This window comes from Leucoraja erinacea, chromosome 4 (genome assembly GCF_028641065.1).
Source record: "Leucoraja erinacea ecotype New England chromosome 4, Leri_hhj_1, whole genome shotgun sequence".
NCBI lineage: Eukaryota > Metazoa > Chordata > Chondrichthyes > Rajiformes > Rajidae > Leucoraja > Leucoraja erinaceus.
Window position 1 is genome coordinate 42196773 of NC_073380.1, and position 25016 is coordinate 42221788.

Genomic DNA, 25016 nt, shown 5'->3' on the forward strand with positions numbered 1-25016 from the left:
AAAGCACAAGCAAGTGAGCCGCTCCAACCACACATGCTTTTGGCCTCAAGGGGCACTGGCATTTACATTACATATACATCACATCTCCCCCTTCACTTTAATTACTTCACATCTCTAATTACGCTGTATCTCTAAACTAAAAACCTAAACGTTTACTTCGTCATTCAATCACGGCTGATCTATCTCTCCATCCTAACTCAATTTTCCTGCCTTCTCCCCATAACCCCTGACACCCATACTAACCTAGAATCTATCTATCACTGCATTAAAAATATCCATTGACTTGGTTTCCACAGCCTTCTGTGGCAAATTCCACAGATGCACCACCCTCTAATTAAAGAATTTCCTTCTCATCATAAAGGAATGTCCTCTATCTCTTTAGGTCTCTTCCAACACCATCACTAAATATTGAGAAACATGATTGCATCGTATCCATTTATTATTTACATGTTCTGCTTCTTAGGCCTCCTTCGGTGTCTCCATGGTGCTATTTCCTATATGGAGGATGCCTATGCGTGACTTTGTATAATGTAGGTAGACTGGTGTACAGACAGCCACCCCATGGTCCTTGACAGATTTGGATTAGGATCCAGTGGCATTTAGATTATTTTTTTATAATATTGATAAGCCCACTTTAATGTATCCCAAGTCTTTCCATTGAAACAGAGCACTTGCCAAGTTCAATTTTCCAAACGTTCCTCTTAGACAAGGCTCTGCTAAAGCTTAACAGCTTCAGAGGTAAATAGTAAATTAAAAGCAAAAATTGCAAATTTGAAAAGAAAAATGTGCTGGCAACGCTAGACTGCAGTGCTGGCAACGCTAGGCAGTGAAGCAAGCAAATGGTATGTTAGCATTCATAGCAAAAGGATTTGAGTATAAGAGCAGGGAAGTTCTACTGCAGTTGTACAGGGTCTTGGTGAGACCACACCTGGTATTGCGTACAGTTTTGGTCTCCTAATCTGAGGAAAGACATTCTTGCCATAGAGGAAGTACAGAGAAGGTTCACCAGACTGATTCCTGGGATGGCAGAACTTTCATATGAAGAAAGACTGGATAGACTCGGCTTGTGCTCGCTACAATTTGGAAGATTGGGGGGGGGGGGGATCTTATAGAAACTTAAACAATTCTTCAGGGGTTGGACAGGCTAGATGCAGGAAGATTGTTCCCAATGTATGGGAAGTCCAGAACAAGGGGTCACTGTTTGAGGATAAGGGGGAAGTCTTTTAGGACCGAGATGAGAAAGACAATTATCACACAGAGAGTGGTGAATCTGTGAAATTCTCTGCCACAGAAGGTAGTTGAGGCTCCAACGTGACCCCACCACTTGCCACATCTTCCCATCTCCCCCCATGTCTGCCTTCTGCAAAGACCGCTCCCTCCACAACTCCCTTGTCAATTCTTCCCTTCCCTCCCGTACCACCCCCTCCCCGGGCACTTTCCGTTGCAACCGCAAGAAATGCAACAACTGTCCCTTCACCTCCCCCCTCGACTCCATTCAAGGACCCAAGCAGTCGTTACAGGTGCGACAAAGGTTCACCTGTATCTCCTCCAACCTCATCTACTATATCCGCTGCTCTAGATGTCAGCTCATTTACATCGGGGAGACTAAGCGGAGGTTGGGCGATCGTTTTGCCGAACACCTCCGCTCAGTCCGCAATAACCTACCTGAACTCCCGGTGGCTCAGCACTTCATCTCCCCCTGCCATTCCGACCTCTCTGTCCTGGGTCTCCTCCATTGTCAGAGTGAGCAACACCGGAAATTGGAGGAACAGCACCTCATATTCCGCCTGGGTTGCTTGCGTCCGGATGGCATGAACGTTGAATTCTCCCAGTTTTGCTAACCCTTGCTGTCTCCTCCCCTTCCTTAACCCTCAAGCGGTCTCCTCCCCATCCCCCCGCCCGCGGGCCCCTCCTCCTCCCTTTTTCCTTCCTTCTCACCCCCCACCCCCCATCAGTCTGAAGAAGGGTTTCAGCCCGAAACGTCGCCTATTTCCTTCACTCCATAGATGCTGCTGCACCCGCTGAGTTTCTCCAGCACTTTTGTGTACCTTCGAACTTCCAGCACCTGCAGTTCCTTGTTGAACAGGTAGTTGAGGCCAGTTCATTGGCTATATTTAAGAGGGAGTTAGATGTGGCCCTTGTGGCTAAAGGGATCAGGGGGTATGGAGAGAAGGCAGGTACAGGATACTGAGTTGGATGATCAGCCATGATCACATTGAATGGCGGTGCAGGCTCGAAGGGCCGAATGGCCTACTCCTGCACCTATTTTCTATGTTTCTATTTTTCGAGACTGGTCAGGCAGAATCTGCAGAAATAAATAATTAACCTTTCAGTTTAGGAAGCCTTCAAGGGTCTGTAATATTAACTGTTTTGTCTTTCCACACGTTGCCTGCCCTGTTGGATAGTTCCTGCAATTTTAGAATGTTTTTAAAGGAATAACCAATTTAAACAATGATGAAGGTAGACAAAAGTGCTGGAGAAACTCAGCGGGTGCAGCAGCATCTATGGAGAGAAGGAAATAGGCAACGTTTTGGGCCAAAACCCTTCTTCGGACAATGATGGTTTCAAACAATGACGATTTTCTTCCATGATAGTTGAAAGGCACCAATTTGCTAACACGCCTCAACTAATTTCAAGTTTGCGATAATTTGTCTTTAATACCTGCTGTCAGTTTTGTAGATCACAATGCACAGGCAATTGTCTTGCATCCCGGTTATATGTGCAGCACCGGGGGTTCTTTTACTTTTACTCTTTAAAAAAGTAAAAGTATCGCCCCTCTTTCCAATCGTCCATCAGTAAAACTGAACCTTTTGTGAAAAATGTTCCAATCCTTGGAAATAAAACAGCTTCATCCTTCTTCTATATAGTGTTTTTTGGCGGTTGGCATACAACTTTTTTGGTGCATTACCGCCACCAACTGGCATGGAGTGTGGATCAAACAACACCATTACATACACTAATATCCTATATCCTTCTGAACAAATTGGTTACCCTAAGGAAAAGCAACTGGATTTGATAGCACTTATTTGAACTCCCTTGCAAAATATCTACCAAATCAAATTGTACTCCTTCTTTTCTGAACTGCTCACTCATCCGTTCTCTCTCCTCCTCATACCTCTCACAATGTACAATGACATGCTCTATTGTTTCCTCTTGCCCACAGTATTCACATCTGCCTGTATTATGCTTGCCCATTACAAAAAGTGTACTGTTCAGACCAGTGTGTCCAAATCCAATTCTTGAAATCACTGTCTTCTCTTCTCTGTTCTTTCCTGCACATCTCATCTCTCCCACTTTCCTCTGGACTCTGTAGAACCACCGTCCTTTCTGCTCCTTTCCCATTGCTTTTGCCATCTTTCCTTCAGTCTTTGCTTAATAATGTCTTTGATTTCAGTTTTACCTATGTTAATACAAATCAATCTTACTTCTTTTTGTTACCTCTTTTGCTACCTTATCTGCCATTTTGTTTCCTCTAATGCCAATGTGTGCTGGTACCCATAAAAATATGACTGTAAGCCCCATCATTTTAATTCTGAATAGTGTTTGTTGTATTTCTATCAAAATGTCTGGTCTACTGTCTGAATGACTGTGCTGTAAACTCTTTATTGCTAAACTTGAATCTGAACAAATAACTGTCCTTAAAGGCCTAGTATCTTCGACCCACTGTACTGCTAACAATATTGCAATCATTTCACCTGTGTATACTGAGACCTCATTATTGATCCTCTTCCCTACTTTGATGTGAAATTCTGGTACAATAAATGCTACTCCTACTTTATCTACTGAATCTTAAACAGCTTCATGTGTTTCCTGGTACTATTTCACCGACTTACTTTAAATGGCCCATTATTGCAGTTCATTGCTGACAATTGGTATTATTGATTCTGCCATTTCCATTGGACAAGCAGCTTAGTGGGTGTTGAAGAAACATCTTATGCAGCTTCAGAAAACAATAAAATGAGGAGTTTACCAGCTTGCTTAATAAGTGTTTAAAACATTAAACAATGCTCAATCGACTACTTAACGTCGAAGCAGTAATTGCTCGGCAATACCAGTTAAAATGTAATCTATTAAATGGTCAATTTTTAACTACCTGAAACCAGCTGTATATTGCATGCAAACATATTACTGGTCTCCTTATCATTTTGTAATGGTTATCATTGAAGTTTACTGTGCACCTTAATGTTGCTGCTATTATGGACATGTAATTTAGGATATTAAAAATATGCATTGCAGGAGATAAAATGGATATCATTATTTCACAGCAAAGAATATTCCAGTAAAAATAAATTCAATTAACTTTGCACTCAAATTTTAGTTTAATCAGATTTGCCCAATATGCAAAATATGTTCTTGATTTAGTAGCACATTTAATGCAAGGTACGGATTTTACCTATAATTGGTTATTAAATTGCATTCAAATTAGTGGGAAATAACAAAGACTACAATATAATGACCCTAGGATGCTCCAGTTAACAGATAACCAAAAACTCTCTGCTGTCCTGCCCATTGGCATTGGTTTATTATTGCTGGGATACAATGAAAACTTTGTTTAGCATGTTATCAGGCAAATCATGCCATACACAAATACACCAGGTAGTGCAAAAAGAGAAAACTAAACAATGCAAAATGAAATGTTACAGCTAAAAAGTGCAGATTTTTTTTTTAATGGAAGGGTTACAAAGAGGTAGACTAGAAGATCGGGTAAGTCATTCCAAGCATACAAGAAGCTCATTGAAGAGTCATAGAGTCAGAGTGATACAGTGTGGAAACAATCCAACTTGCCCACACCGGCAAACATGTCCCAGCCACACTAGTCCCACCTGCCCACATTTGGTCCATATCCCTGCAAACCTGTCCTATCCACCTACCTGTTCAACTGTTTCTTAAATGGTGGAATAATCCCTGCCTCAACTACCTCATCTGGCAGCTTGTTCCATACACCCACTATCCTTTGTGAAAAAGTTATTCCTCGGATTCCTATTAAATCTTTTCCCCTTCCACTTCAATCTGTGTCCTCTGGTCCTCGATTCACCTACTCTGAGCAAACCGTGAACCTACCCTATCCATTCTCATGATTTTATACATCTCAATAAGATCACCCCTCCTACGTTCCAAGGAATAGGGTCGCAGTTGACTCAACCTCTCCCATAGCTCAGACCTTCCAGCTCTGGCAACATCCTTGTAAAATCTTCTCTGTACCCTTCCCAGCTTGATAGCATCTTCCCTATAAAAGCCCTATTCCACGGGTACGAGTTCATTCCAAGAGTTGTCCCGAGTTTTAAAAAATCAAACTCGTGGTAAGCATGGAAAATGAACGTAGCGGGTACGTCGGAGCTCGGGGACGTCTCTTAGCAGCTCGTAACGCTAACGGCAGGTACTCGGGAAGACTCACTAATGGCAGGTAAGCACAGGAAGATTCGTGAAGATTTTTCAACATGTTGAAAAATGTAAACGAGAGCCTCGAGTACCGATGAGTGGCCATTACTGTAAATCTCCGAGTTCGAATCAGGGCAAACTCAGGAGAGCTCTTGGAATGAACTCGTACTGTGAGACAGGGCTTTTACATGGTCTGCTACTCCACATTCATAAATCATAGGGGTAGAATTCAGCCATTCAGCCATTCAATCATGGCTGATCTCTTTCCCTCCCAACCCTGTTCTCTGCCTTTTGCTGGGGGTGGTCGGGGTCCTTCATGATCTTGCTGGATCTGGATCTGCACCTCTTGATGTATAGGTCCTGCAAGGGGGGGGGGGGAGTGTAGTTCCCATGGTGCGTTCAGCCGATTACACTACTCTCTGAGGGAATGATGGGCATGAGTGGTTAGTGATTATGTTTGCTGCTTTTATAGATAAATAGATGGGGTCATCGAGATTTTGGCTGGTTTATGTAATGGAGGGGGGGGGGGGGTTAATGTGATGTATAATTAAAATGTTCTAGACAATAGCTGCAGGAATAGACCATTCGGCCCTTTGAGCTAGCACCGCCATTCAAAGTGAATATGGCTGATCATCCCCAATCAGTGCCCCATTCCTTCCTTCTCCCCATATCTCCTGAATCTGCTATCTTTAAGAGCCCTATCTAGCTCTCTCTTGAAAGTGTCCAGAGAACTGGCCTTCACCGCCCTCTGAGGCAGAAAATTCCACAAACTCACAACTCTGTGTGAAAAAGTGTTTCCTCATCTCAAAATGGCCTACCCCTTATTCTTAAACTGTGGCCCTTGGCTCTGTATTCCCCCAACATCAGGAACATGTTTCCTGTCTCCAGCATGTCCAAACCCTTTATAATAGTAAGATTAAATGAGAACTTACCAGTTTGACGTTTGATCTTTATTTTATGAGGAGTTACGATGAGGGATTACGTGAAGACCCCGCCAGCACGCATGCACGTCATTCTTCAAAGCAGCGGTGTGGAATCACAGAACACAGTAATTGAAATAAACATAGTAAAGATAAGAACTAGGATACCAGTTGACCTTTATAATTGAGGGTGGGAGCGGAGGGCACGTAATTCCTCATCGTAACTCATAAACTAAAGATCAAACTTCAAACTGGTAAGTTCTCGTTTAATCTTACTATTTTACTTCGGCGTCATGTGAGTGACTATGTGAAGATTTTAAAGCTCTGTGATTTCAAGCCGTGTAACAGTCCATGTTTCACTCACTGCCAAAGTCATCCAAGGGAGGAAGTATGTTATCGTAATCAAACATGAATCCGTTTTTTTTAAAACAATAACAATATTTATTTTAAACAAAGAAAATAACACTCCCCCAGGCTTAAATTATATATTTGCAGAATTTAAAATCCTTTTTGCAAATAATGCAGGTTTAGCAATCGGCTTATTATAGAATGTTTGGAAAGTTATTTCCGTGGACCACCCCTCTGTTGCCAGGATATGGTCCAATGGCACGTCCATATTCCTAGCCGCCGATGTTGCTGCTGCCCTGGTGGAGTGAGATGTGAAAATGTCAGTATCCATCCCAGCAGCTCCCAATACCTGTCTGGTCTGAGCCATCTTGAGATGGTTTGTACTGACACCCGACCATGCAGCTTTTGGTAGCTGACCCATAGTGCCTTTTCTCTCCCTCGGGGTTCTTTGGTTGTGTTGAGATATAGCAGCAAATGTGACATGACACATAAATGGGGGTCAGGTGGGTACGCCCGGAATTCCATTGTTGGTCCTGAAGTTCGCCATCTGCTCTGCTTGGCCAGCTCCCAGATAGTAAATGTAACTTGGTCAGCTGATATGACCATGTTGTCCAGTCTGAGAAGGTGTAGGGACTGGACCCTTTGGGCTGAGACAGAGTCAGGGATCTGGCTGGTGACCATCCCCTTAGAAATGACAGGACGACACTGACGTCCCAGATCTGGGTGTACCTTGGTCTAGAGGGATTGGTATTAAAGATGCCTTTCATTAGTTTGGCCACCAGCGGATGTGATCCTATGGACTGTTGTCCTGGTGCCTGCCATAGATAGGCTGACAGAGCACTCCTAGCACAATTAATTGTACTGTAACTCAGACCTTCATCGTGGTGAAGGCTGGACAGGAACTCCAGTACATTCGTTATGGTTGCTGTTCTATATGTCGCCCCAGTTCGTGAACAGTACACTTCCCACTTCCTGATGATGGAGAGGTACTGTTTCTTGGTGGATTGTCGGTGAGATGCTGTCATCATGTCCATGGTCCTGTGTGACAGTCCCAGGTCCAATAACGGTCTTTTTAAATTCTGCAACCCAACAGATTTATCCTGTCATGGCACGGATGACTCTTGCCTGTGACAGGGTGGACCAAAGATCTGGTCTCCTGGGAATGGTCATGGGTGGTTCAGTGACCATGTCAAGGACCACAGGGAACCATGGCTGTGTAGGCCAGTTGAGTACTACCAAAATACCTGAAGCAGAGTCCATCGGTATTTTGCGTAGGACCCGACTGATGAGGCAGAAGGGGCGAAAGGCATAGAAAAATAATTTCCCCCAATTCAGCGAGAACGCGTCCATCGCTGCTGCCTTAGGGTCTGGTTCCCAAGCGACATATGTTAATGCCTGGTGATTCAGTCGGGATGCGAAGAGATCGATATCTGGTGTTCCATATTGCTTTGTAATTGCAGCAAATACTTTGGGGTTTAACATCCATTCGGTGTTATCTTTGAATTTCCGTGACCTGGTGTCTGCCACTGTATTAAGCTTACCTGGTAGGTAAGTTGCTGATAGCCAGATATGTTTATCGACACACCATTGCCAGATTGTGTTGACCAGATTATCACATGATATCGATTTTATTCCGCCCATATGATTAATATAGGCCACCACTGTGGTATTGTCAATTTGTAGGCGGACATGCAAATGGTGCATAGCTGAATAGTAAGCTTTTAGCCCATAAAACGCACCCAACATTTCCAATGATAGCCCTCCATGCTCCCAAAAACAGGTGTAACCTTCCCCCCGTTAGTAAAGGCCCTGCACCTTTTATGTTCTGGAAGGAACCAGACCCACCTAACTCCATTGTTACCAGTAGAATATTAATTTCTTGGGTTTCCGGCTCTTCATCGGTCAAGGTGTTGCTGTGTGGGGGTGGCGCATCTTCCATGGGGTCCGCTCTGGGTCCTGTCCTAAAAAAGACCTCCGGGGATGATATGCGGGCCCCATGCTTTCACCAGTACCATGATATAGACTTCAACTGGTGGATGCGTAGGGGTGCTGCCGTCTGGGTTGCGTGACCTTGCTCGTTCTGTGGCCTGCCCTCATGAGTCCAAGTCCTTTAGACTCATCCAGATTTTACCTGCTTCTGCAGGTCTTTACCAAATAGCAGGACTTGAGGTTTTGAGGTCGGCGTTTTGCACAACCCTGCAAATTTGGGATTGAGGGCAGGTCTTATGGCTTCTTTCCGTAGGTTGTTGATCTCGTACTGTGTGTTACACAGTAGAGCCAGGGTGTCTTGTTGGTTGTTTGTCATTTCGACACCATCCACGGAACGAGCATATGATGCTATGGCTGACGTCAGGAGCTTGAGTATTTTTTTGGAGTTTTAGTTCTTGGGTTTGTATGCCCAACCCAATGTACCCCCAGATTTGGTTATTGACGGCTGGTACATTGAGCGAAATACAATTCTCCGGGGGCATGTATAATTCCAACGCCTCATTGACTACCTGTTCTTGGAGTGGGTTGAAGGACAGGTAGTCAATACTAGCCGCCAGTTTAGGCTGCAACGGCTGTCCCGCTCTCGGTGTTACAGCAATAGCGGTTTACCACTTCCAGCAGCTCTTCCTGTTCCTGCACCCCCAACATACTGCTGTTGTCTTCAGCCACCAACCCCTCTTCTTGACCAGCCCAGCCTTGGTCACCAATGCTCCCCTCTGCTGAGGGAGATGCGATGGCCAGTGCTGGATAATGCACTGTTGCGGATGTGCATGCACTCCCTTGGCGGGCTTGCCCCATCTCCCGAAGCAAGTCCCGCTGGAGCATTTGCTCCATCAACCGCTCCATGCAGGACAAACGGTCACCTTTGCCGCTCTCGGGCTGTGTGTCTTCCGTGCCGGACTCATCGGAGTCTAGCGGCCAGACCAACTTCTGCTTTGCCTTGCCTCCTACCCGCTGCGGTGGTTCGTGCTGAGCAGCTTGCGGCATTGGGCTCGGCTCTGCAGAAATTTAGTTGGTGACTGTGGACCGCAGCGAGTGTGGTCCAGGTGCCGCTGGTCGCCCCCCACTGCTGGAACCCTCCTGGGCCATCACCAGGGCCGGCCTTAACCCGATTTGACCGATTGCTCCCAATTGGGCCCCGCGCCTAAGGGAGGCCCCGCACTAATGTTCCGTATTTCGTACAGAAATACGAATTCTTTTTGTTAAATACATTTTTTTTAAATTCGCCATCTGGATTTTTTTTTTAAATGAACATGTATAACCAAAGATCTTCTAGCAGAGCTCCACTATAAGATCTTTGTGTATAACAACCGCTGCACGGCCATCAGACACAAACGATTTGTTAACTAGTACTGTTAGCACTTCTTAACAGCAAGTACTTAACACGTTATTATACAATGTCATCAATGCATCCATCCGCATTCCTCAGTAAATGTTATTGTGTTTTGAACAAGTATTAATGACACCATGTTCCTTTGAATAAAATTCACCCGGCGTCATAAATACTTGTTTAAAACACAATTACATTTACTGAGGAATGTAGATCGATGACACGTTGAGAATTTCTTTAAACTCACCATCATGAGTGAGGGTCCCGGACCGCGAGATGGGGCTTCTTCCTGGTGTGCAGGTTAGTCATTCACCTACCGACCCACGTTGTGTCTCTCTGTGTTTTGCTCTCTCCCTCCCTCCCTCTTTCTCTCGCGCTCTCTCTCCCGCTCCCCATCTCGTCTCTCTCTAACGTTTTGCGGTAGACAAAAATGCTGGAGAAACCCAGCGGGTGAGGCAGCCGCCTTGCCTGCTGAGTTCCTCCAGCATTCTGAGTTTTTTGTTTGGCTCTGAAGTTGAAGGTGGCTCAACGGGACAGGCATGGGCTCTGGGGAGAGGGTTGCATTTCTGGTCGAGACCCTTCTTCAGACAATCACAAGTACTCTCACCGACGAGAGTTTAGTTTAGTCTGAAGAAGGGTCTTCTCTCCAGAGTCGCTGCGCTGCCTGTCCTGCTGAGTTTCTCCAGCTTTATGTCTATCTTCAATTTCAGAGAAATACAATTTTTCACGGGCGGTGGGGGGGGGCTTATAACGTCTCTAAACCCCTCTGAGAACCTCTGAACACCTCTAAACCCCCTCTAAACCCCCTCTAGCCCCTCTAAACACACCTGAACACACCTGAAACCCTCTAAACATCTCTAAACCGTTTAAACCCCTCTAAACTAGCAGGTTGCAAGGTGACTTGGATAGGCTGGGTGAGTGGGCAAATGCATGGCAGACGCAGTATAATGTGGATAAATGGGAGGTTATCCACTTTGGTGACAAAAACAGGAGAGTAGACTATTATCTGAATTGTGGCCGATTAGGAAAAGGGGAGATGCAACGAGACCTGGGTGTCCTGGTTCACCAGTCATTGAAAGTAGGCACGCAGGTGCAGCAGGCAGTGAAGAAAGCAAATGGTATGTTAGCATTCATAGCAAAATGATTTGAGTATAGGAGCAGGGAGGTTGTACTGCAGTTGTAGATAAAGGGGAAATCTTTTAGGACTGAGATGAGAAACACGTTTTTTTACACAGAGAGTGGTGAATCTCAGGAATTCTCTGTCACAGAATGTAGTTGAGCCCAGTTCATTGGGTATATTTACGAGGGAGTTAGATGTGGCCCTTGTGTCTAAAGGGATCAGGGGTATGGAGAGAAAGCAGGTACATGATGCTGAGTTGGATGATCAGCCATGATCATATTGAATGGCGGAGCAGGCTCGAAGGGTCTTAAAAGGGCCGATTCTGTGATGTGCAGGGATTTTAAACCGGATTGGAAAACTTCCAAAATGTCATGTTCTTCCAAAAAGGCCATCAATTGACTGTACACGATCCTCTCCAGGATTTTTGATAGAAAAGGCAGTTTGGAGATAGGCCTGAAATTCCCAAGAACCGCAGGATCAAGAGCAGGTTTTTTAATCAGGGGTTGTACTACTGCATGTTTAAAAATTGCAGGAACAACACCTGAGGACAAACTGCTATTAATGACAGCAATCACAGATGGTCCTACAGTGGGCAACGCCTCCTTAAACAGCCGAGGAGGAACAGCATCATTCAGAGAACCTGAGGGCTTCGAACGACCAACAATCTCATGTAAAAAGGAAAGAGACACAGGCTTAAACTGATCCAATACAGCAGAGCATGGAACAGAGATTGAGGGGTCATAAGCAGATGGTGGGATCAGAGCTATAATCATAGTGACTTTATCAATAAAAAAGCGGAGGAAGTTCTCACACACAGCAGGGGACGCCTCCATACAGACAGCCTGCGGGGCATTAAGAACTGTGTTAATGGTGTTAAACAAAACACGAGGGCTGTGGCAGTTAGAGAGGATAATACCCGAGAAATGTTTCCTCTTAGCAGCTTTCACAATTTTCTGATAGTGACACCAACTCTCCCTCAACATTTGAAAAGACACCTGCAGTTTGTCTTTCTTCCACTTTCGCTCAGCTCTACGACACTCGCGCCTGACAGCACGAGTCGTGCCATACATCCAGGGCTCAAATTTAGTTGGATTTACCTGCATGTTATACTGTTTAGTTTGGAGATACAACCAGATAGTCTGGTTGATACAACCAGATTAGTTTGGAGATACAACCAGATAGTTTACTGAGTTCGCACCGACCAGTGATTTATGTTTTCTTATTTGACAATTTAATTTGGCGTCCAATCAAACGCTGTCTCTAAGGGGGTTGCATCCAATCACCAACCAGATTGCCTTAAAATTCCCGTCCAATCAACAAATAGGTCTCCTCCCGTTCAATCAGCCGCTGTCTCCAAGGGCATTGTGTCCAATCACATAATTAGCAGCTATGGTAAATGTTGGGAGCCAGCGCAGCTACTGACAGTCAAATGGGAGGGAGCAGGAGAGATTCACACAGTGTATAATCCATAGCATCTAGTGTACAATTTCATAATATATACTAATTAACTGGGCTGACCTTGGCTGGGAATCTGGGGTTCACCAAAATTGTTCCCAATTGGGCCGCGCACCCCCTAAGACCGGCCCTGGCCATCACAGTCGGACGGGGTGTGACCTTCTTTGTTTTCCTGCCCTTGTCCATGTTCACTATAAAACATAGCACAACAAGGGTTTCACAAATTACGACCTCAGAATACGTTTTACTTACCTGGAGGTCCCGTTTTAAACTCTGTTGCGGGAGAGCTCGTTCTCCCGCCCGTCGCTGAGATGCTATGTCGCGCATGCATGCTGACGGGTTCTTCACATAGTCACTCACGTGACTCCGAAGTAAAATCATATATGTTTCAATAAGACAACCTCTCATCCTTCTAAATTCCAGAGTATACAAGCTCAGCCACTCCATCCTCTCAGCATATGACAGTCCTGCCATCCCGGGAATTAACCTTGTAAACCTGCGCTGCACTCCCTCAATAGCAAGAATGACCTTCCTCAAATTAGGGGACCAAAACTGCATACAGTTCTGTTCAAAACAAGTTCATATTATTTTGGAACAAGATAAACAGGATTTGGAAATCACGCTAGAGTAATTGAAATTTCACTCTTAATGCGGCCAGAATATCAAACAAGTTCAAACGACACACCTGTCACCCAGTTCTGTTCCTCTCCTCCATTTTCTCCTTCTGGTTATTATTGACAACTACCTCCTCTGGATCCTCAATGTCCCCATCCACCCACTATCCCTTTGGTTCAACATTTCACTCCTCATCCTCTTTTAACATCAGATTCACTCTCTGCCGCCCATTGGTTTCCCCATTTATCACCTCCACCCCTTGGATCACATCCACCTTTTTCTTCTCCACCGTGGGCGCAGCAGTAGAGTTGCTGCTTCACACAAATGCAGCGCCGCAGACCCGGGTTCAATCCAAACTATGGATGTTGTCTGTACGGAGATGGTACATTCTCCCCGTAACCTGCGTGGGTTTTCTCAGAGATCTTCGGTTTCCTCACACACTCCAAAGACGTACAGGTATGTAGGCAAATTGGCTTGGTAAATGCAAAAATTGTCCCTAGTGTGTGTAGGATAGTGTTAATGTGTGGGTATCGCTGGTCGGCGTGGACCCGGTTGGCTGGAGGGCTTGTTCCCACCCTGTTTCTCTAAACAAACTCAACTGCCCCTCACTGCCCTAGAATCATAGAGAATCAGAATGATACAGTGTGGAAACAGGCCCTTCGGCCCAATTTGCCCACACCAGCAAACATGTCCCAGCTGCACTATTTCCACCATTTGGTCCATATCCCTCCATCTGGAACAATCTTTCACTTGCCAGCCTCTTTCTACACCTATCCATCCTTTGTGCCCAGAGCAGCATCTCTTGCAGCCAACAGAGGGAGCAGAAGACAAGACCCCCACCTTAATCTTCCCGCCATTGCTCTGAGTCTGCTCTTACCACCTCCCTCCATCCTCTTCTCCAGTCTCTGGCCCTAGGGGGAAAAGGCATGGAACAGCTCAGGCACTTTGCCTTCCATTCCAGCCTCTGGCCGCATGCCGATGTAGCCATAAGGAACTACAGATGCTGGTTTAGAAAGAAATACACAAAATACTGGAGTAACTCAGCACATCAGACAGTGTCTCTGGATAACATGGATATGCAGTGTTTCAGTTAAGGACCTTTCTTCAGACTTCAGCCAGTTTTTGCTCAAGGTAAAGGCAAAATATTTAGTCACAAACAGTTTGAAGTGAAAATTGTGTCCCAAGAGATTCATTTTAAGGAACTAGCAAGCTCCATTGCAGCAACAACTTTTAGTTAGGTAATGGGTCAGACTATAATACAACCTACCAATGTGCTTCAAAAATATGCTGCTGAGATAGTTGGACAGATGTTGGTACATTTTCTTTAAAGAATTACATAGGAAAAGAGAAACATGGAGAAGCGGAGAGGATTAATGGAGGGAATTTCAAAGCAAAGGATCCAAGGTGATTAAGGCAGATCTACTCATGTTCAAGTGGTGGATATTGGAAAGTGTGGGAACGGGAATGAGCATTTGTAAACCTTGCATCTGTCACAAAAGATAAACAAAGAAGTGATGAACTGGTAATTAAAATTGATCTTGGATGACTTGCTGAATGCATTACCAAGTTGTCTGTTGATCTAAAAAAGGTTACATTGCCATTTATCACTTTGCTGTTTGATGGAGAATGCCACACTTTGAAAGTATCCAAATTTGAAGAAAGTTAAAAAAAAAGAAGGTATTTGGCAGAAATCGAAAATGGCAACAGAAAAGTCAATGGATGCTGAGAAGGCCAAGCAGCATCTGAGGAGGGCAAAAATAAATGGAATGTTTCAAGTCAATGAGCCTTCCAAAATAAAAATTCTCAACAAATAATTGACCTGAAATAAAAACTGCACAGATTTTGCATGATCTGCTGACTAGCTGCGGTATTTTCTGTTTTTATTTACTTTGTTCGAGGCCACTTCCACAATTGAGGATCCAAAAAGAGTTAGTTAAACCACTAAGGAGGATTATAATTATAGAAACATAGAAAATAGGTGCAGGAGAAGGCCATTCGGCCCTTCGAGCCTGCACCGCCATTCAATATGATCATGGCTGATCATTAAACTCAGTATCCTGTACCTGCTTTCTCTCCATACCCTCTGATCCCTTTAGCCACAAGGGCCACATCTAACTCCCTCTTAAATATAGCCAATGAACTGGCCTCAACTACCTTCTGTGGCAGAGAATTCCAGAGATTCACCACTCTCTGTGTAAAAAATGTTTTCCTCATCTCGGTCCTAAAAGATTTCCCCCTTATCCTTAAACTGTGACCCCTTGTTCTGGACTTCCACAACATCGGGAACAATCTTCCTGCATCTTGCCTGTCCAACCCCTTAAGAATTTTGTACGTTTCTATAAGATCCCCCCTCAATTTTCTAAATTCTAGCGAGTACAAACCGAGTCTATCCAGTCTTTCTTCATATGAAAGTCCTGACATCCCAGGAATCTGTCTGGTGAACCTTCTCTGTACTGCCTCTATGGGAAGAATGTCTTTCCTCAGATTTGGAGACCAAAACTGTACGCAATACTCCAGGTGTGGTCTCACCAAGACCCTGTACAACTGCAGTAGAACCTCCCTGCTCCTATACTCAAATCGTTTTGCTATGAGAGCAGAGTACATTTTATTGTTGGTTCCAATAATTTTCATGCCTTATTATTTATGTCCATTGAAAGTATCCATGGAAAAAATATAAAACCTGAAACAAGAATAGTATTTGATTATATGCAATGTAAATGCCAGTGCCTCTTGAGGCCAGGAGTAGATGCTGCGAGTGTGCCTGTTCCTCGTGACTGAGGTCGTGACCTTCTAGACGTTTCTGTTAGTTGTGGAAATAAACTCTTCTTACAAGATGTCGTCGGTGTCGGACGTGTATTCATTGTGCTAGCCACAACAGGATCTTACAAAAGACATTACATGGTGTCAGAGTAAACATAGAGGAACATTCTCCACGCAAGGAGAAGAAGTATGAGCGACTGCGGGCTGAAAAAGAAGAAAATAAAAAGAAAGCTCGGAGCCGAGGACGGTCAACCCTTCCCAATGTTTGGTCAAACGAAAGAGAGAAAAAAAAGTTTGAAATAAAAGCAGGTCACAGTCCAAGTCAAAGAACAAGAAGAAGGAAGCAAGAAGAAGAGCAAGAAACACAGGTGTGGCAGCCGAAAGAGTAAGTGTGCAGACTTGCCTCGCCTCAAAAACAGCGGAGGGCCCAGAGCCAATCAGCCTCACGAGCCTCCACCACGCCCCACAGCTCCTCACACTTACCCAGCAGGTCTAAAAGCCCCGTTCTGAAGGCCGGCCAATCGAGGTTACCGCGAGGGGAAGCCCACACACCCACGTGACAGATAATCGGGTGGGGGAGATGGAGTGGAGGTTGCCCCCCCCCGTGATGGCCAGAGATCGCCAGGGGGATCGGGATCACCTGCATGGAAAAGGCGTCACTATTCCCCGAGTCCTCGGGATCGATGGACGAATCACAGGTCTCCATAGATGGCCTCTCCCAGAGGGAGTAAAGGTCACCACGGCCACCTTCCCATCGCGCTGCCCCGCACCCTCACCCGCACGGTGATAACGACCGCCGCTGCCATGTTTAAGAAATTCAAGGAGCCCTGCGGAGCGCGCAACATGACCTGAGCAGCAGTTTAAAAACGCCGATCTGCATCCGATTCAGCTCCTAGAGGGAGCAGCTTGGGAACCCCGAGTCGGGGCAAAGCTAAAGCCAAGTCTGTGAGACAAGTCCTGTCGGATGATTCGGGACAAGAGGATTCTGTCTGCACATCTATGGCAGATGTGATTGGCCGTTCGTCTCAATTGAAACATCTGATGGATCAGATGGCGGCACAAAATATGTTACGGAGGCATGCACGGGCAGTTCGAGACATACGCCTGTAGCGACACCTGCTTCAGGGTTGCAATATTCCTCCCACTCCGATGCAGGGAGTGTCGGAGATGGTGGCACAAAATATGCTCCGTGTTACGGAGGTATACACAGGCAGTTCAAGTCATATGCCTGTGACAATGCCTGGTTCAGGGTTACAGTATTTCCCCCACCATGTCGAGGGGAGTGTTGGAGATCAGTATGGAGCTGACTCCAAACATGAGTATGTGCGGAATCCCAAGCTTTAATGCATGATGTACGAGAGTCGTATAAGGAAGAGCTGCCTGCTCTTGCCTTTAAATTTACTGTTCCCTCGGGGACGGGCAAGCCACTTCAAGAGGAGTTGGCCAGTGACATCAGCTACCTAACATCACACTAGCTGAAGGAGATGTGGTCAAACAGGGTCTGCAAATGGAACTTCGCTGAAGCTCTAACAAGCAGATCGACCCGGATTTAGAGACGCTGGCACGTAAGGTGTATTTATTAACCTCTGTAAAACTCTGAAATGGAGCAGTCTGTCAGCCCAGGTTTGGGTTTGCTGGCAGCATGGGCTGTCTAGTATATTTTCCCTGTCTCTGGGAAAGATCAGGTTGATGCAGAGACATTGGCAGGGTGCCTTGCATAGTAACCTCTGTAAGTTCCAAGTAGGAACAGCTTGGTTACCCTGGTTCAGGGTACACCATCATGGAACTGGCTGGCCATATGGGTCATATTGACCAGGGTAGCACTGCCTCAACATCTGTGATTGAGGTTATCAGGCTGCTCAATGGAATCAAGTAGTTGAAGTCTCCCTCAAAACATGTTTACATTTCTGCTCAGTTAGTGGAGTTCATTGGAAACATCATTGCCATCCTCTCTGGGATAGGTAGCTACCAGGAGGAAGCTGGTCTGGCATATAATATTTTTATCTGACCTGCAGGCTGATGTTGTGAATCAAAAATGTATTTATTATAATCCGTAGGCTCTCAATACCAGTATTCCTGATTGAGCGACAGGTTGAAGAGATTGTGTTGCGCACTCTGCCGACTCAAACAAGTGGTTTCAGTCGGAGGACTGCGAAGCAATTCCTGATTCAGGCTTCCATTATGCTAAATTCCACTCTGAGTAAGAATGCTGAGAATTCGTGGTGACTCTTATAGTCAAGCGTTGACAGGGAACTCTTATTCCCACATCAAGGGGAGACTGTATTTTCAGCTCTTGTCATAAGGTTCTGATTATATCTTATCAGCAAAATGTATGAATAACTAGATAATGCATCTTCCACGGCAAGAGAAGACAAATCAAATTCCATCCGCATGGTCAATAGAGGAACAGTGGTTCCAAGTGGAATCAGTGACATCTCACGGAGGATGAGTGGTCTGCCCAAGAACTAGAGGGGTATATTTCTGATATTTCTCAAGATTACAGAAACATGGAGCATGCTGAATCAGGTTAGGATTTGGCTAATCTGATCATGTGTTTGGTTACCCAGTTTAAGATGGATGATTGGCTTTCAGCAATTTAACTTATTCAGTGAATCGATCTTGAAGATGCATACTTTGCCATATCTATACACATGAGGCACCGATTATCTGATGTTTTAATAACAAAGCCAGTGGTGGAAGCTAATGCTGCCCTACTCAGAACAAAGGGCATTGTGTCATCGAGTATTAGATAATATGCAAAATTTGCAGCTGATAAAACTTAGGGGTCATCAGTAGATACCTCTTGCGATAATAAGAATGAGGCAACATGGAATTTAATTGTGCCAATTTTGCCTATTCATTCAGGCCATGGTAAGGTGGCTGAAGCAACTCCTATTTACTCGGTCACGAGTGATGGCTGGAGCAGCCTGTCTTCTCGGGCAACTAGCTCTGCACAATTGTATGGGAAGTTTGTGAACAGAATATGTTAGTTACTTTTAAACTGAAGTAACAAGGTTTGTGTGGCTTTCAGTTTGAACCTAGAGAAGTGTTTATGTGAAAGCACAATTGACACTGCTTGTGCTGCTTTGTCATGCTCTATAGTACCATAAGTGGGACAATAAATGATTGGCTATTCACCTGCTGTTCACTAATGTTATGAAGGGTGTCGCTTATATGACCACTCTAAAAGCCTACACTCATTGTAGTATGCGATGTATATTAGTAAACTATTATGCAAATATTCTTCTACTGTATTCCTAATGGGAGCAGTCTTTTTAAGATGATTATGCTTTCAGCAACTGATCTCAGCACAAAGAACACAGTCTTTACTCAATCTCTCGCTCGGTCTCTGGGTCATAACTGACATTAGGATAGCTTGTTTTTATTTTTTTTATTTTTTTTTTATTTATTTTTTTTATTTAAAAATACTTATTTATTATTTTTACTAATTAGTGTACATATGTGTCAATGGTTGTCGAGTTTGTATTTTTTTTATTTTTTTTTTTTTTTTTTATTTTATTTTATTAGAAGTAAGCACAGTCATATGGCACCAAAGTGCCTAATATATATTTTCATAATACATTTTATGTACAACTTCTATTTTTTTTGTTACATTGAAAAAAGATGAGAATAAGAAAAAGAAGTTAGATAGTAAAGGATAGAAAAATGTGAAATATATAGTGTGTGAAGAAAGAAAACGAGTAAATGAAGAAAGTTGAGAGAGAAAATAGTGAAAAGAAAAGGAGATCATTATTTATAGTCTTGACCAACCCTCGTCCAGTCCTGAAACAGTTATTTTTTACAATTGTGTTGCACCATATGATTCCAAAAAAACGACGAATGGAGACCAACTCGTTATGAATTGGTCTGATTTATCCATTAGGAGGAATCGCATTTCCTCAAGATGAGCGGTGTCCAACATACTTGCAATCCACATTTTAAGCGTTGGTATTGATGTACCCTTCCAAAATTTAAGTATTAAATTTTTTGTGTGGGAACGGGAATTAATGATAAAAATTACGAAGGTTAAATGGGAAAAATACCTGATATATATTCACAAATGTTCAATTAATGTAAGACATAATCTAATACAATTTAAAATTGTACATAGGATAGCTTGTTGTGGGAATGATCTCATAAGCAAAATGGGCATGATTGCGTACATTTGAAGTTGACAGCATACCCACCAGAGCAGAGATTAGGGGTGTCATTGGGTATACAAGTGCATTGAGCTTGCTAGTACCTATGAGGTGAAAGATAGGTTCTTTATTGTTATTAATCTCAAGATATTGCTGATGGCTCATTAGCAGACAATAGAATGGATAGTTCTCTTTCATCATACAGCAAGAGGCTTACATAGTGCGTGTTAATAAATTATAACATTTGGTTGAATATGTCTGGATATTTGTAGATAGAATTCTGCAGAGTGTTGCATGAGTTATTGTCTAACTCAAAGTCAATTGGGACCATGGTCCGGTTAAGAACAATGGCCATGTATGCAAGTTAGCATCAAGGTATTAATAACCTATGTTTTTCTACCATTAATGGTTTATCTATTTAAGTGTTTCACACACAGATTGGGTTACTGCATGAAACCACAGAGCTTTGAAGTCTTCACGTATTCACTCACGTGACTTTGAAATAAAATAGAAAGATTAAACGAGAACTTACTGTTTGAAGTTTGATCTTTATTTTATGAGAAGTTGAAGTGAGGGAATACGTGCCCTCCACTCCCAACCCTACTTCTCATAAAGATCGTTCAGTAGTTCTAAGGTTGTTAATCTTTCTATAGCTTAGGTTCAGCAACTAGTCTGTGGTTTCATACAGCTGCTCTGAAGATTGACTTGCATGCGGCTGATGGGCTCTTCACGTATTCCCTCACTTCAACTTCTCATGAAATAAAGGACAAACTTCAAAAGGTAAGTTCTCGTTTAATCTTTCTATTTTGACGCCAATCTCTTTGAAGTTTGCAGGAATATCTTAGATAGTAGAATGCAGCATTGCCATCTTCCACTATCAATGTCTTGTTACTGGCAGGATGTTGTGAGTTGTCTACATCTTTCAATAGGTAGTGTAGTGCCTTGGTTTTATCAGTCTTTGCAAATAAATTGTCTGATGTACCATTGGAGTAGGGTACAGGGGTCAGAGAGTACTTCATAATCTCCCATAGATTGAGTTGACTGCCAGAAGATTGTGCTTCAACCATCAGTTGAAAAGCAATATCTCCTTGTTGCTTGTACTCTATAACCTTCCTTTCAGATGTTTTCAGCTTCACTCTTTTCTTTGTTTCTGCAATGGTTTTGAACTTCAGATTCTTGATGGGTTCGGAGAATGCTGTCTTTTCCTCAAGTCACTCTCTGATGAACTGCTCATTCTGTCCTTTCCCTGTGGTAAGTACCTTTATGACATCTTTCTCAATTTCAGCCGTAACACGTGCACCAGAAGAGAGTACATACAACCCAGTCTTATAATCTTCGTCAACAGGATTCAGGAAGCTCTTTACAGCATGCCTCACTTTCTTTTTTCAAAATATTTATTCAATTATTAAAAAATAATATTTACACTACAATAAAACAAGCCAGACCCCACCACCATAATACAATACAAACATATATCCATAGTAAACTATTATACAATTATGATACAATCCTTATTGAGGATACATTCTACATCCTGCGGAGCTTTACACATGCCTCACTTTTCCTTATCGCGGTTGTTGATCTCTGTGTTTGCTTCCGCGATTGATACCAGAAGTCATGTCTGCGAAGCTGAGAGTTGCAGAGAGAAAGTGTGCCCTTTCTGATGAAGTTCAAACCCATCTCTGAAAAGCACTGTGATTTCCCAAGATGCCAGAGAGCCCAACACAACTACCACCACCTCGAAATTTGCCATGCTTCATGATCGTCTCCTTAATCATTTTGTCAACAGCACATCGGCTTCCTGGTATGAACAACCTAGTGACATTTTTGAGGAAAGCCAGGGCACCGGAATGTGATTCTTTGATGTTTGCCAAGAACACAGCAAGATGCCAGCCGCCTGCCACTTTTGCGGGCTGGAAGAGTCTGTGTACCACGTGTACATGGAGTGCGTGAGGCTGCAGCGACTGTTTGAATACTTAACTTATTGGTGCTCCACTCCCTTTTTCTGCTGGACATATACAGGAAGAGATGTATCAGCAGAGCCATCTCCATCATCAAAGACCCCTACCACCCATCGCATCACATATTCTCCATCCTGCCATCTGGGAAGAGGTACAGGAGCATTAGCTGCAAAACCAGCAGAATGCTCCTCAGCTTCTTCCCGCAGGCTATAAGACTGATAAACAGATTTTGCCCCCTGCCAAAGTATCGCGCACCAACCACCAGCCTGGACACACTGCACACTGAATGGACACTGGTTGAGCAACTTTTTTTTTCTCCTCTGGGTATGTGAGTACCCAGGAAAATGACAATAAAGATATATTTACTATTACTACTACTACTACTACTAAAGGGGTTGCTCCTTGCCTTCTGGCTGCATTTTTCACCCACCATCCTCATCATCGGTTGGGTTGCTCCTGGGCCTGGCCAAGCTGGCCATCCGCGAGTCAAGGCGCCAGGCGGTGGATGGCTCTACCCGAGCTGGCTGCCTGCCTCTTTTACGGGGATACGTCCATGCCCGGATGCGGTTAGAAAGGGAATACGCCCTGTCTATGGGCACCCTGGGGGAGTTCCACGACCGCTGGGCTCCGCAGGATGTAGAATGTATCCTCAATAAGGATTGTATCATAATTGTATAATAGTTTATTATGGATATATGTTTGTATTGTATTATGGTGGTGGGCTCTGGCTTGTTTTATTGTAGTGTAAATATTATTTTTTAATAATTGAATAAATATTTTGAAAAAAGAAAGAAAAAAAAAAGAACACAGCAAGGTAGGTCAGATAGCATGGTAATTATGACCACCAAAGGTGAAGTAGAGATTGGGCATAAGAAACAGATAGTGCAAGTCAACAGAAAGTTGTTCTCTTTCACAGACCCAATCAATGAGAGAGCAATCCACACAGAATCCATGTACGACAAGCAAAATTGTGCAGTCTTCCCGAGAGATTCTTTTCGAACATCAGCTTTGAAGCTCTCATACGACTCCATCATTGTGTTGAGATCTGCATTGGCCATGACTTCAGCAAGTTCTTGCTTTGTTGGCGATCGGATTAATTCTTGAAATATGTCCTTTGATTCCTCTGGTATACTTGTCAACACCTTTTCCAGCCATAGACAGGAATTCATTAAGAAGGAGCCTCTCCAAGCACTCCACCATCGTCTTGTGGCAGTGCAGACTTCTGTCGTAGTTTTTTCTTGTCACAACACCTTTCATAGAACCAGTAGACATGAGTCCCGATTCCATGAGGACATCCTGAAGTCCGGATCCTTCCATTTTCTTTCCAAGCATTTTGAAGTATGCACAAATGACATGAAATGTGCCAATCAACACAATGTGTTTCTTGTACTTTGCAGGATGACTCCACATGAGAGGATATGCCTTCATGCAGACACCCAAGTCGAATGTTGTAATGACATATTCTTGGCCAACCTCATGACTTGCTTCTTCAGATGCTCGTAAACATTCTTGAACTGTACTATATTCCTTGATGGGTGATTGATCACAGGATAGTAGTCAATTGTGGTCACATTTTCACCTGATGCTGAGACAAATCCAGCCCAAGCTGGAAGCTCTTGACCTTTCTCACTACTCGCTTTCTAGGACAGCATCCATACCACATATTTCCTTGTACACTGTTTGAATGCTTCATCCCCATCATCACGCTTCCAGTGCTGCACACAAAAATCTGCATTTGCTTTCCGGTTGACATAGGATGATGAAGAGGGCCACACGAAAGAGGGCAAAGTGTTAAAAAACACAATTTTGACATAGATTGAAATAAGGGGTTAAAAACCATAGTCCAAATTAGTTTTTTTCTTGGAAACATAATTTTTTCCGACAGAAGAGATACCAATGAACAAAATGACACCCGAGAAGTATGATCATAAGGGGGGTGCACGGTAGGCCCCTCTGGCCCTCAGACTATGTGTTATTATGTAGGATACAAAAGAGTAAAAACATTGCTTTGAAAGTTAAGTTGGATGAAGTACATGCCAGCAACAGAAATCGAAAGAGCAACAAAAGTTTTTTTTTGAAGGGGGAGTCCACCTGTCTCTGAGACAAGGTGGAGAGTCAACCCAGGATAGAGCCCCGGTTAGAGCCCTGTAGCCCAGTATAGACCCTGTAGCCCAGGATAGCCCTGTAGCCCAGGATAGAGTCCTGTAGCCCATGACAGAGCCATGTAGCCTAGGATAGAGCCATGTAGCCTAGGATAGAGCCATGTAGCCCAGAACAGCCTTGTAGCCCAGTGTAGACCCTGTAGCCCAGTATAGACCCTGTAGCCCAGGATAGAACCCTGTAGCCCAGGATACACCCCTGTAGCGGGGGATAGGCCACCTGTTGCCAGATGTTGCAAGAAACCTAGACAGAGGAGCCGGTCTCCGAGACGCGAGAAACCTAGATGGAGGAGCCAGTCTCCCAGAAGCAAGAAATCGTCTCCCAGACGGGGCCAGTCCCCCAGACGACATGATGCACCGAGACACAGCAAGAGGCAGCGAGACAGAACCCTAGAGTTTGTAGGTTTTGTTAAAGTGGAAAACAGCAGAAGTCTTAATTGATTCTAATGTAAAACTTTATGTGGATATTAAAGTTCATAAGCAGAATTTAAATCAAATGCAAAAGAGTATTGAAGGAAAATATATGGGAAATGTAGAAATGTTCTGCTGAATTAAATGAAGCCAAATCTAAATGGCTTTAATAGTACTGTATTTTCAGTTATATGCCGTGGACGTACACATAAATGAAACCCCAAAGTTGAAGGGGGAGATGTAACATTTGTATTTGTCATCAATACTAGTATTGAAAATAGTTTGTTATCCACATTAAATTGATGAAAGGTTAAATTTATTAGTATTGAAAAATTTGTGACCCCAACATTGAAGGGGGAGATGTAATGTAAATGACAGTCCCTTGAGGCCAAGAGTAGAAGATGGCGAGTGTGCCTGTGCCTCGTGACTG